The following is a 12,622-nucleotide window of genomic DNA, read 5'->3' on the forward strand; positions in this document are numbered from 1 at the left end:
GTCCCGACCTGTTTGTCTAAACAGTGCCCGAAAAGCGGGGGTTACAATATATACATACATTAATGTGTATAAAGTATACTAATTCCAAAATACCTTATGCACACATATACAATGTCAAGTTAGCACTGTTATACCGGAATTTAAAATAATAATAAAAAAATCTCTTTTCAAAATTTTCTATTTTCTGGGTTGTAAAAAGTTACATTTTTGTTACTTACGATACCAATTGGTTACTTTATATATATAGGTTTTATTTTTAAATTATATTATTTTAGGTACCTTTTGGTTACCTTCAAAACTTATTTGTAGACATCTTAATATATCAATTAGTTATTTTTAGGTTATATTATGGTATTTTATTATTTAAGATGCATTTTGGCAACCTTCAAGCTTATTTCATAAACTAATGAGTTGTTATATAGTATAATATGTTACCATATAACTTATTAATAAAAATGACTTTATTATACTATATAGTAACTTTTAATAGATATTTTTAGTCACTCATGTAATTTACTTATCGTCTTATAAGTTTAATTTTAAAGTTTTATAATGTTTAAGGTACCATTTGGTTTCATTATAAGTTCTTTTAGAAACCTATCGAAATTTCTCTATAAAATAGGGTTATTTAAAATACAATATGGTAACTTTTAAATATGAAATAACAAAATATATTTTAGTAATCTATGAAGTTGGTTAGTATATTAGTTGGTTATTTTTTGTTAACTAAATATAGAAAAAACTGAAATGTTACTTTTGATTCTGGTCATATTCTCCAGTGACGACAAGAAAATATATACTTCTCACATATTAAAATAACTCCATTGATAAGTAGGTCGCGATGATACTACTTTTGAGCTCAAATGACTAGTCATGTGGCGGTAATTTTATTTTAAAGTTGTGGAGAAGAGAGAGTTGTTCTGAAAAGAAAGAAAAAAATAGGAGGAAAAACATTAAAATTATAATAAAGATAGGTCAATGCTTTTTTGGAATTAAGATGCTAAAATTGGTGCCAAATGTAAATTTATATATTTTTTCTTTCTAAAATACTGATCATAATTTATAGAATATTTTCAATTTATTGTTTTTTTTTATTAAATCATATGAATATGAATATGAATATGAATGAATACATTTTTTTAGTACAAAACCCCTAATTTTCTCACTATAATAGTCTTTAAGTCGAATACTGCTTATAAATAGAGATATTTTAGGCAACTGTGTAATTGATTCCGCTCTTTAAGGCTATCTACACATCCTTAGGCACTCCTTCAATACATCACCATAAAGGAAGATAACAAAAATGACCAAATATTTGGAGTTTATATTGCACTTTTTAACTTTGAGAAAATTACATCTTACAACCTATAATTGATTTTATTTACAAATTTAACGTAAAAAAATTTAATTACAAAAATAACATTTGTATACCGCATATAAAAATATAATACATACTTCTTATAAGAATTGTCGACAGTAAAATAATAATTTAATTCTCTCTCTTCTCCATAACTTTAAAAAAAAAAAAATTGGCCACACCATTGATCATTTTGGCTCAAGAGTGGTACTATCACAACCTATTATTCAAGGTGATCATTTTGATATGTTGGGAGCATATGTTTTCTCGCCGTCACCAGAATCAAAAGTAACAATTTGGTTGCTTATAAATATCAATTAGATACTGATTAGTTGCCGTTTTTACAAAAAAAATATTTTAGTTAATTAACTTTATGCTTATTTTCAAAATTTGGTTAATTGATTTATGTTATGTATGAAAACTAACTTTTTAGGAGTAACTCCAAGTTTATATTATGAAAAAAATAACCGATTGGTATTCTTTTCTAATAAGTTATTCATGGTAACTTAGAATTAGAGTAACTTTTTATACTATATGATGACTAATTAGTTTCTAAAATAAATTTGAAGGTAATGTAAAAGTATCTTAAAGAATAAAACATGCAAATTACTTGAGTGACTATAAAAGTTTAGTAAAAGATAACGTGTAGTATACTAAATTAATTTTATTAATAAACTATACGACAACTTATTGTACTATATATGACAACTCATTAATATCTTAAATAAGCTTGAAGGTTACAAAAATGTATCTCAAATAATAAGATATCATAATATGACCTAAAAATAACTGATTGGTATACTAAGATATCCACAAATAAGGATATCTAAAAATAAAACTTTTAATAAAAAAAGTGACTAATTGGTAACTTATCACTATTATAAGTAACCAAAATGTTACTTTTGAAGATCTAGAAAAACGGGAAATTCGGGATTTCAAGAATATTTCCAATTCGTGTATATTATTTTTAGAATCAGGTATATTTTGATGATGTAGCAAGACATTTTTGTAAATAAAATTTTGTAAGTGATTTTTGTAATTATTTTATATTATATGTATATAATTGTAAAGATCCCTTTAACTTTTGCTTACCAACTCAAGAGGCCCACCAATTACGTTGGTGATGAGTTTATTTATAATTTTTTTAAAATATGAGAAATATAAATAAAAAATCTAATTTCAAATTATTTGTGTGATGCAATAAAAATTTACAGTCAGATTGACTTGTTGGCACGTGTTTACCCAAAAATGGCTATTGATGATGTGACAAAGATTTCTCACACGTGGATTGACACATGACATAATTGAAGGACAAATGTGTTGTTCGGCTATCGACCAGAAGCACACCTCATCGTCAGTGTTGATTTTTGATATGACCAGGCTGATCGTGAAGCCTGATTTATTTCCTTCTTAAGTTGTAATATAATATTAACTACATTTGAATATTTCTTCATAATTATCCTTGATACGTGATTATTAAAGAAAGATAGGACACATTAGCATGTGTAACCCTCCTTGAGCCTATAAATATGCATGAAATAGCTCAAGGAAGGGACTTTTTGATTCATTAGCTTTTTTGCTGAATATTGAGAGAGAAAGAGCTATAGTGATTGTTCATCATTCTATTGTAATCCTTTCAAGGTTTGTGAAACTCAAAGAACCCTAGTTCTTTGATCACGACTTTGAAGTTCACTAATAACAATACACTAAGTGGGCGTAGGTTGTTACCAATCATTGGGGCCGAACCACTATGATCCTTGGTGTTTTTTCCCCTTCCATTAGGTTATCTTTTCAAGTGTCGTTCCATATTTTGTTGTATATTTGACTCCGTGTTGTTGGCCAATTCGAGGGTCAACATTCTGGTGCTTTCATTGAGAGCTTGTGAAAGAATCTAATGGCGAAAACATCCAAGAGGACCGGATAGGCCGCTGGCGCTGCATCATCCCAGCCTCCTCCCCTAATTGTGGCTGAGGACGAACCACATTTGGAGTTTGATGAGGAGGAGTTTGATTCTGAAAACTGAAGGCAATGCTGGGGCTGTTGCAAGATGAGCTGGCCAATCTGAGGGCCAATCAATAGAATGCTGTAGAGATAATGGCGTCGCAGCAAAGAGAAATAGAATGCCAACGTCAGGAGTTGAGCGAGCGGCAGGCTGGGATGGTTCATCGGCAGAGGGATGCCATGGCCGCCCTTGAAGCAGCCATCCAGCTGGCTAGGAATCAGGCTGCGCCAGCCTCCCAGCCAGATCAGCCACCAAACGTGCTGCCTCAAAGGGGTCCCAATCCTAGCCCTCCGCTCTAGCCGGCAAGCCCTCAAAGGCCAGAGCAGCCGCCTGTGGCTCAAGATGATGTCCCACCTAGGGATCCTGAGCAGTAGCCACCATCTCAGGCTGGTTGAGGCAATCCCCAACGCCCGAGGTAGAATAGGGTCGGGCAACCTCCCCGCAGCCCTAGACACCCAAGGGATGAAGAGCCGAATCTACTGAGCAGGGGGCAGCGTCCTTCTGCCAACAGAAGGAACTCTGAGACAGGCTCTGCGGTCAGGGGCCCCCCACGGCACAACAATGCCCGGGGACCCACCGACCAGCGTAGGCCTCCCCCTGACGCTCGGGACAAAGTGAATAGCTGGTCACACCATAGTTAGCCACAATTCAGAGATGGCCACGACTACAATGAATTCGATTCCGACAGAAGAAATGCTGGTCGGAGAAATGAAGAAAGAGGCGGAGGCAGGAGCCCCCCACCTAGAGAGGACCGACCAGTGGGCCATAACGCTGGGGGGCAGCCCAGGCAGCAGAATGTCTTTAGTCGGTTGGGAGCCAGCGAACAGAGACGAAGAGACGATGATCTGAGGGACGTACTTAACGACCGCCATGAAAGGCACGATGAGTATGTTCCACCGGCACCAGTGGCCCCAGCAATCCCAGAAGTTGTTTAGTCTCAGATCGATGCCCTGAACCAGGCGATGCAGCAGTTGGTCGGGGGGCGAACATCCCACATTGAGTACGATCGAAGGAGAGGCACCCCCTTCGTACAGAGGATTGCTATGGCTGAAACCCCCAGTAAATTCAAGATGCCAACACTGCCAAATTTTGATGGGTATGGAGACTCGGTATCTCACGTTAATAAGTTGAGATACAAATGGATATACAAAAGGTGTCAGAAGATGCCTGCTGCTGCATCTTCCCTGCAACACTGTCTGACACCGCCCATGAGTGGTTCTTCAAGTTCCCTCCTGCTAGTATAGTTTCATGGGAAATATTCATAAATGAGTTTTACGGACAGTTCTATGCGGGTCACATGCACCCCACTAAGGCCAACCAGCTGGTCGAGATACGCCAGAAAGAGGGAGAGCCCTTGAAGGAGTATGTTCAGCGCTTCATGCAAGCTGTAGCTGGAGCAAAGACTGTGGGCGATGAAGGTAAGATGATGGCCCTAACTGCTGGGGTGCGGCGCCATTCTCCCCTTTGGAGCAGCCTCAGAAAGAATGGGGTAAGGAGCACCCAAGAGTTCTTAGATCGAGCTGATCGGTACATCAAGCTCGAAGACACGATTGCCAATGAAGGGAAATCGCCATCAAAAGACAAGGGGCCCAAGGAAGAACCTGCCAAAGCCGCCAATGGGTCGGAAAAACCCAATGGCAACGGCAATGGCAATGGTAGAAATGGTGGAAAGCGGGCGAACAATGAACCCTCGACTTTCGAGAGTAAGCGCCCCAAAGGAAATCTGTATGAACTGAGATTCACCAACTACACTGCCCTTGTCGAAAGTCGAGCTGAGGTTTACCAGGCGACCAGCTCAAACGTGCCTTACAAACGACCTGCACCTATAAGGAAAGATATCTCCAAGAGAGATACAACAAAGTTTTGTCATTTTCACAACGACTACGGGCACAACACCAACGAGTGTAACCAGTTGAAGGACGAGATTGAGTTCCTGATAAGGCAGGGACATTTAAGAAGATATGTGCGAGCCACAGGAGGTTCTCAGCGAGAGGCTCAAGGTGGCAACTAGCAGGCACCTGCACGCCAACGCTCGCCACCTTTACACCCAGCTCCTGTGGAAGGCACTCCACTCACCATCTGCGGAGGCTCGCATCTTGCAAGAGATAGTGGGAAAGCAAGGGAACGATATGCTCGAACCCTGCGCCACGACCAGGACATCGAGATGATGAGTGTCGAGGATCGAGCACCAAAAAAGGCTCGAACAGAGGAGGAACTGATAACCTTCTCTAACGACGATGCCCATCACGTACGATTCCCACACTCCGATCCGCTGGTCGTGGATGTACAGATTGCCAACATGATGGTGAAAAGGGTGTTGGTCGATACAGGAAGTTCGGTCAACATCCTATACAAGTCTTCGCTGGAAAGAATGAAGTTGCCCGTGAAGGACCTGGAGCCATGCAGCCAAACCATTTATGGTTTCTCCGGAGAAGGGCTCGCCCCAATAGGGTCAATTAGACTCCCAATTACAGCAGGCACCGCACTTGCTAATAGGACATTACTCACTACTTTTATAGTAGTTAATTGTCCTTCGGCATACAATGTTGTAATTGGGAGACCAATTTTGGTCGACCTATGAGTCGTCACCTCGATATGGCACCTCGCCATGAAATTCCCAACAGACGCATGGATAGGGTGCGTGTTGGGAAATCAGCAGGAAGCAAGGGAATGCTACAATGCCTCAATCACCAAGGAAAAGAAGAAGTTGCAAATGGCGACTGATGTTCAGGCCCACTCGGGTGATAATGTCACCAAATAGGGCATTGCCCAAAGTGAGGATAGGGACTTAGATCCTCGCTTTGGGGATTTTGAAGAAGAAGTAGGACCCATCGAGGACCTTGAAGATGTCCAACTCGATAAAGAAAATCCGACCAGAGTTGTGAAAGCCGGTAAAAACTTAGAGACAACGACAAAACAAGCACTGGTAGAGCTTTTAAGGAGGAACCAGGAGGTTTTTTCCTGGTCGCACAAAGACATGGTCGGGATAGATCCTGCAGTCATCAGCCATGTCCTAAACATCGACAAGAGTTTTCCACCAGTGCAACGAAAAAGAAGGCTGATCGACAAAGATAGATCAAGGGCCTTAAAAGAGGAAGTCGAGAAGCTGAAGGAGAATGGGTTCATCAGGGTGGCGTTTTATCCATCGTGGGTCTCTAATCCCGTACTAGTGCCCAAGCTGAATGGCAAGTGGCGTACGTGCGTGGATTTTACAGACCTAAATAAAGCCTGCCCCAAAGATTGTTTCCCACTCCCAAGGATCGACCAGTTGGTCGATGCCACTGCAAGACATGAGATCCTCTCATTTATGGATGCGTACTTCGGTTATAATCAAATTAGTATGCACCCCCCTGATGAAGATCACACTAGCTTTTGGACTGATACAAGGCTCTACTGTTACAAAGTGATGCCCTTCGGTTTGAAAAACGCTGGTGCAACTTACCAGCGACTCGTCAACCACATGTTTAAGGAGCTGATCGGCACAAACATGGAGGTCTACGTCGACGACATGCTGGTCAAGTTGAAGAATGTAGAAGGGCATGTAAGGGATTTGCAGGAGTGCTTCAACGTCTTGAACAAATATCAGATGAAGCTAAATCCCCTTAAATGCTCTTTCAGAGTAGGATCATGGAAGTTCTTGGGATTTATAGTTAACTCGAGAGGAATTGAAGCCAATCCTGAGAAAATTAAAGCCCTGATAGACATGAAATCGCTAGCAAAAATTAAGGATGTTCAAAGCTTAACCGGAAGAATTGCCGCTCTTAGTAGATTCATTTCAAAGTCAACAGATAAGTGCGTCCCATTTTTTAATCTACTTAGAGGCAATAAAAAGTTTGAATGGACGGAGGAGTGCGAACAAGCATTTCAAGCACTAAAAACACATATGGCGCAACCACCCATCCTGTCAAAGCCGGTCGATAAAGAAACTTTATTCATCTACCTGGCGATCACGGAATACGCTGCTAGTGCCGCTTTAGTAAGGGAGGAAGAAGGCGTGCAGAAGGCTGTTTACTATGTAAGTAAAAGGCTAATTGGAGCAAAACAGCGGTACCCGCCCATTGAGAAGCTAGCATATTGCCTAGTTTTGGCCTCCAGGAAGCTGCGGCCTTACTTTCAAGCTCATCTAATTACGGTTTTGACCGACCAGCCTCTTTGACAAGTCCTGCAAAAACCAGAGGCTGCAGGTAGATTGTTAAAACAGACAGTCGAACTTAGGCAGTTCGATATATCTTACTTGCCGCGAGCAGCGATAAAAGGACAAGCCCTGGCCGACTTCATTGCAAAATTCACTGAACTTATGAATGGCGAGTTGATTGAAGAGCCTAATGAGCCTGAATGTCAAAACCAAGCTCCCACGTGGAAATTATTTACAAATGGTTCTTCTAACGAGTGTCACGCTGGGGCAGGAGTGATATTGATAACGTTGGAGGGGCATCGATTTCACTGCGCAATCAGGTTTGACTTCACTTCTTCTAACAATGAGGCCGAGTTTGAAGCACTACTCGCTGGATTACGGTTAGCCAGGGACATGAATATAAAAGTGCTTGACATCTATAGTGATTCTCAGCTGGTGGTGAATCAAGTCATGGGAGAATACCAAGAACGAGGTTTAAAGATGGTTGCCTATTTGAACAAAACAAAAGATCTATTGGCTCAGTTCGACAAATACAATCTCCAGCAAGTACCTCGCGATCAGAATTCCAATGCGGTCGCTTTGGCCAATTTAGCAAGTGCGAAGGGTGCTGATACATTGAATATAGTGCCAGTTGAGCGGCTAACAATGCCAAGCATCCAAGCAGACGAGACTACTATGGTGATCCTGATGATGGATGCATGGATGACACCATATATATAGTATCTAACGCAAGGCACATTACCAACGGACAGAAACAAAGCCAGGACCCTTTAGTGACGGGCTGCTAGGTATATCCTGGTCGATGGAATCTTGTACCGTAGGGGATATTCAATGCCACTCCTCAGGTGTATTTTGAAAGAGAAGGCTAAAGAGTTGATGAAAGAGGTACACGAAGGCTTTTGTGGAGACCACGTTGGGGGGCAAAGCTTGCAAAAAAAGATACTGAGGCAAGGATACTTTTGGCCCACAATGAATGAAGATTCGATGGAGTTTGTCGGAGGTGCGACAAGTGCCAGAGGTTCTCCAAAGTCCCGCGAGCAGCCCCTAATGAGCTTAAACAGATGCAAAGTCTGTGGCCGTTTGCAGTTTGGGGCATAGATTTGATCGGATCTTTGCCTACTGGGAAGGGCGGCGTCAAGTATGTCATGGTTGCCGTCGACTATTTCACTAAATGGGCCGAAGCCAAGCCACTCGCAACCATAATGAACAAGAAGGTTCTAGATTTTGTGATAAAAAACATCGTTTGTCGCTATGGATTGCCAAGAAAGATCGTCTCAGATAAAGGCACCCAGTTTGATAGTGATTTATTCACGGACTTCTGCGAACGACATGGCATTATCAAGAGCTTTTCTTCAGTCGCTCATCCCCAAGAAAATGGACAAGTTGAAGCAGTCAACAAAACGTTGAAGGATACATTGAAGAAAAGACTAGAAGAAGCTAAGGGGGCGTGGCTAGAACAATTGCTTGAAGTATTTTGGTCGTATAGAACTTCCCATCGAACAACAACGGGTCATACTCCATCCTCTTTGGCTTAAGGATATGAGGCTATGTTGTCTGTTGAGTTAGATCCGCCTTCGCATCACAGAATAACGTACGATCAAGGTTCGAATAGCCAGATATTGATGGAATCCCTCGATTTGATCGATGAGAAATGTGAGCAAGCCCAACTTCGAGTAGCTGCGTACCTGCAAAAAGTCGCCCAGTATTTCAACTCTAAAGTGCGAGAAAGAAAGTTCAGCATTGGAGATCTTGTACTACGAAGAGTTTTTCTAAACACTTGCGACCAAGCTGCTGGAGTACTCGGACCTAATTGGGAAGGGTCATACCAGATTGAAGAAGTCCTTCACCCAGGCACCTATAAACTTGCTCGCTTAAATGGAGATCTCGTTCCTCGCTATTGGAATGGAGAACACCTGCGCAAGTACTATCAATAAACAATTCTTCTTAAAGAATTGGCTTGTATTAATTTTACTTTTAAAAGTTTTGAAAAAGGGTTGGTCATTTTATGTGACCGATCGCTTATAAGTGTAAGATCTTATTGATCACTCGTACAGACATGTTTCATCCATTTATTACGAGAAATATAAGGGACTGTGCGTAGCCAGTCATTTCTTGCCAATTATTGTATTTATTACAAGTATTTGCTCATTACGTGTGTTGTTTTGCTGTATTACAATTTCAATTATTTTGCTCCGAGCAGTATTTTTCAAACAGGTTTTGGTCAAGGCAAGTGACCAAGGACCTAAAGCTCCTCAATCACTTGTGGTGCATATAAGGTACAAGTAAGCAAAGCATATCATCAAAAGGTATTTAAACACATGAGAAAAATAAGTGAAAGCATGCTAGGGTACTTAGAGTATTTTTCAAAATTTTGTATTTTGTTAAATCAAACCAAAGTGCTATGCTAAGTTCGTTCATGCGAATAGATGTTATAATAAAATGAAAATGTATTATAATATCAAAAATGAATTACTTTACACCGCGAGCAGTACTGCTCGGATGTAATTGTCTAATTAAAAGGAAAATAGCTGCCCACGCAGTAATAAAAAATTAATGTCTTTACATCACGGCCAGTAGGTCGTGTAATTAAAAGATTAAAAGATAAAGAGGAAAAAGACTAAGAGGTTGGAGGGTCTTGAGGAGCGTCCTGGTCGACAGCTGCGCCAGCTTCATTGTCTGCACCATCTATCCCTGTTGCCAGAGAGATCTCCGAGGAAGCAGGTACTTTAGCCCTTTCTTCTTCCTCCAGGCGAATGGCATGCTGAGACATTAGAGTCTGCCTTAGGCATTCTGACAGATAGTTGAAGTTAGCCTCCCGATTGTGCTTCCAGAACTCGTAGAAGCAAAGATGAGTGGCTTCCTTGTACTTCTCCAAGTTCTTGGCTTCAAGTTCCTCAAGCTTCTTCATGCGCTTTTCCAGCTCCTCCGTCTCCTGCCTGCTCGCAATCAAATCAAGCTCAAGTTGTAAGGATTGTTGGTAGTTGAGTTTGGCGCTTTCCCTGAAATTTTCTTTGTCTTCATTGGATTTCTTCAGGCTGTCCCGAACCTCCAGCAGCTCCTCGGTCAGAGTGGCTTTTTGCTCGAGCAGTTCTTCTTTCTCCTTAGACAGATCCGTAATCTTCTCAAGCAACTTGCCATTCTGTTTATTTAGCTCATTGTTCTTCTCGAGCAACTCAGCGTTTTTCCCTTCGAGCGCTTTCTTAGCCTCAGCAAGCCTGGTGTCGAAATTTTTGGCCCGGGACACCATCGCCCCCGCACGGCGCCAGCCAGCGGTCATGGTCAGTAATCCCTGTAATCAGATAAAAAAGGGTAAGGCGATGGCAGAAGATCAAAAATAAATTATTCAGCATAAGGAGGTAACTTACGCTAACTATCTCATTCAGCCCTCGATTGAGTATTTGGTCAGGCTCCATGGAAATGGTTTCGGTAATGGCCTCTTGACTGTGTTTATGTTTGGAGAGCTTGTATATCCTCTCCCTGGCTGAGCTGACCACGATGCTAGACATGGAGGCTTTGGGCTAAGTGCGTTGTGTTTGGCTGGTAGGGACCTGAGGAGTAGGGTGCTGGTCGACGGGTGTTGAAGGAGTGGAATGCTGGTCGACCGGAGGAGTTGAGGCTGGTTGCTCGAGTGGCGATGGAGGTGGTGTGTTCTCCTTCAAAGGGACAGTGGCTGGAGGGTCCTTGGTTCGAGCCTTCTTTGAGGCGGTTTTATTGCTCTCCCCTCGAGACCTCTTGTTGTCCTTCTTCTTGCCAAAAGATGCAGCGCCAGCCTTGTAATGCTCAAACACGTCTTCAGATGACATATCTGCACAAAAGGAAACAACACGAGCAATGAGACAAGATATTTATACGGAGATAAAAATGAAAGTGAAGAGATTATAAGTAAAGTACCCGCGCTACAACTACTGGTCGCTACATTACTTACTAAACTACTTACTTCCAGGAAGAAATCTGAACTTAAGATTGGAGTATAAGTAAAGTTGTCGTCCCCGTCAAAAAAGTGACAGGAAATTGGCAAACTATCTAAGAGAGAAAGATCAGTACTGTTCTCATCTGAAGATTTTTCAATGGGAGCGGGGGGTTCAGTGGCCTTCTTTTTTCCTTTTCCCTTTGGGGCAGGGGGAGCAGCAGCCCGCGGAGTGTTGGAAGGTTCCCTGATTGTTACTCCAGTGGCCCTCCTCGGAAGGGGTTGTTCCACGTCTGGGTGCTGCTCGGGAACCTCTCCGCCAGTAGCACTCCTTGCTGTTGACTCCGTCACATCCTGATGAGGGGCCAAAAGGCCGACCAGCCTAAGGTTAGCCTCTATGAGCAGATGCTTAACGCTTTTCTCCATGTCAGCCATACTGGCCAAGAGGGCTGATCTTAACTCCATGTCTGGAGTGGGGTCTGGTCGCAACCATGGGCCTGAAAGGCACTAAAAATCTAAGAAAGTGTAGAGAAAAAAATTAAAGAAAGATTAACGACCAGTGGTACAAAGGCGTTACTTCCTTGAGTGAAGGCTAGGTTATTCGCGACCATGTCAGTCGTGAGAAAATACTTCTGGTAGTACCTCCCCACGTTCGATATGTGAGTGGTGTCGGTCAGGAAGGTGCGCCCTGTTTCTTGATGACAAAAATGAAAAAACCCTGTACCTTCTTGGTTGGGGTTAGAATTGAGGTTGAACAGATAATTAACCTCATGGGGTGTTAGCACAAGCCATTTTTTGTGGCTATAAAGGATATAGAGTGCTACAAGCATTATATACCCATTGGGAGTTATTTGGAAAGGGGCGACCCCAAAGTAGTTAGCCACCCCTTGGAAGAATGGATGAAGAGGCAAGGTAGCCCCTGCCTCAATATGGTATCTCGACTAAGCGCTAAAAGCGCCTCTAGGCAAGTTCGCCCATTGGTCTTGATTGGGTCAAACTAATGTCACCCCCAGGAGTCCATATTTTCTAATGTAGTTGGCGATCATCCTGATCGTCACCCGAATTTCAGGTACAACATACCATTCAACATCTGGTTGAATGGCATTTCGGGGCTGAGCATGAGTTTGGATATTGGGGTCAGGAATATTTTCTGCTCGACCACTAGTCGAGGGAATTTCAGCTCGAGGAGCAGGCTGATTTGAAGGATTGGGAGTTTTCTTT

Source organism: Humulus lupulus, chromosome 7 (genome assembly GCF_963169125.1).
Source record: "Humulus lupulus chromosome 7, drHumLupu1.1, whole genome shotgun sequence".
Classification (NCBI taxonomy): domain Eukaryota; kingdom Viridiplantae; phylum Streptophyta; class Magnoliopsida; order Rosales; family Cannabaceae; genus Humulus; species Humulus lupulus.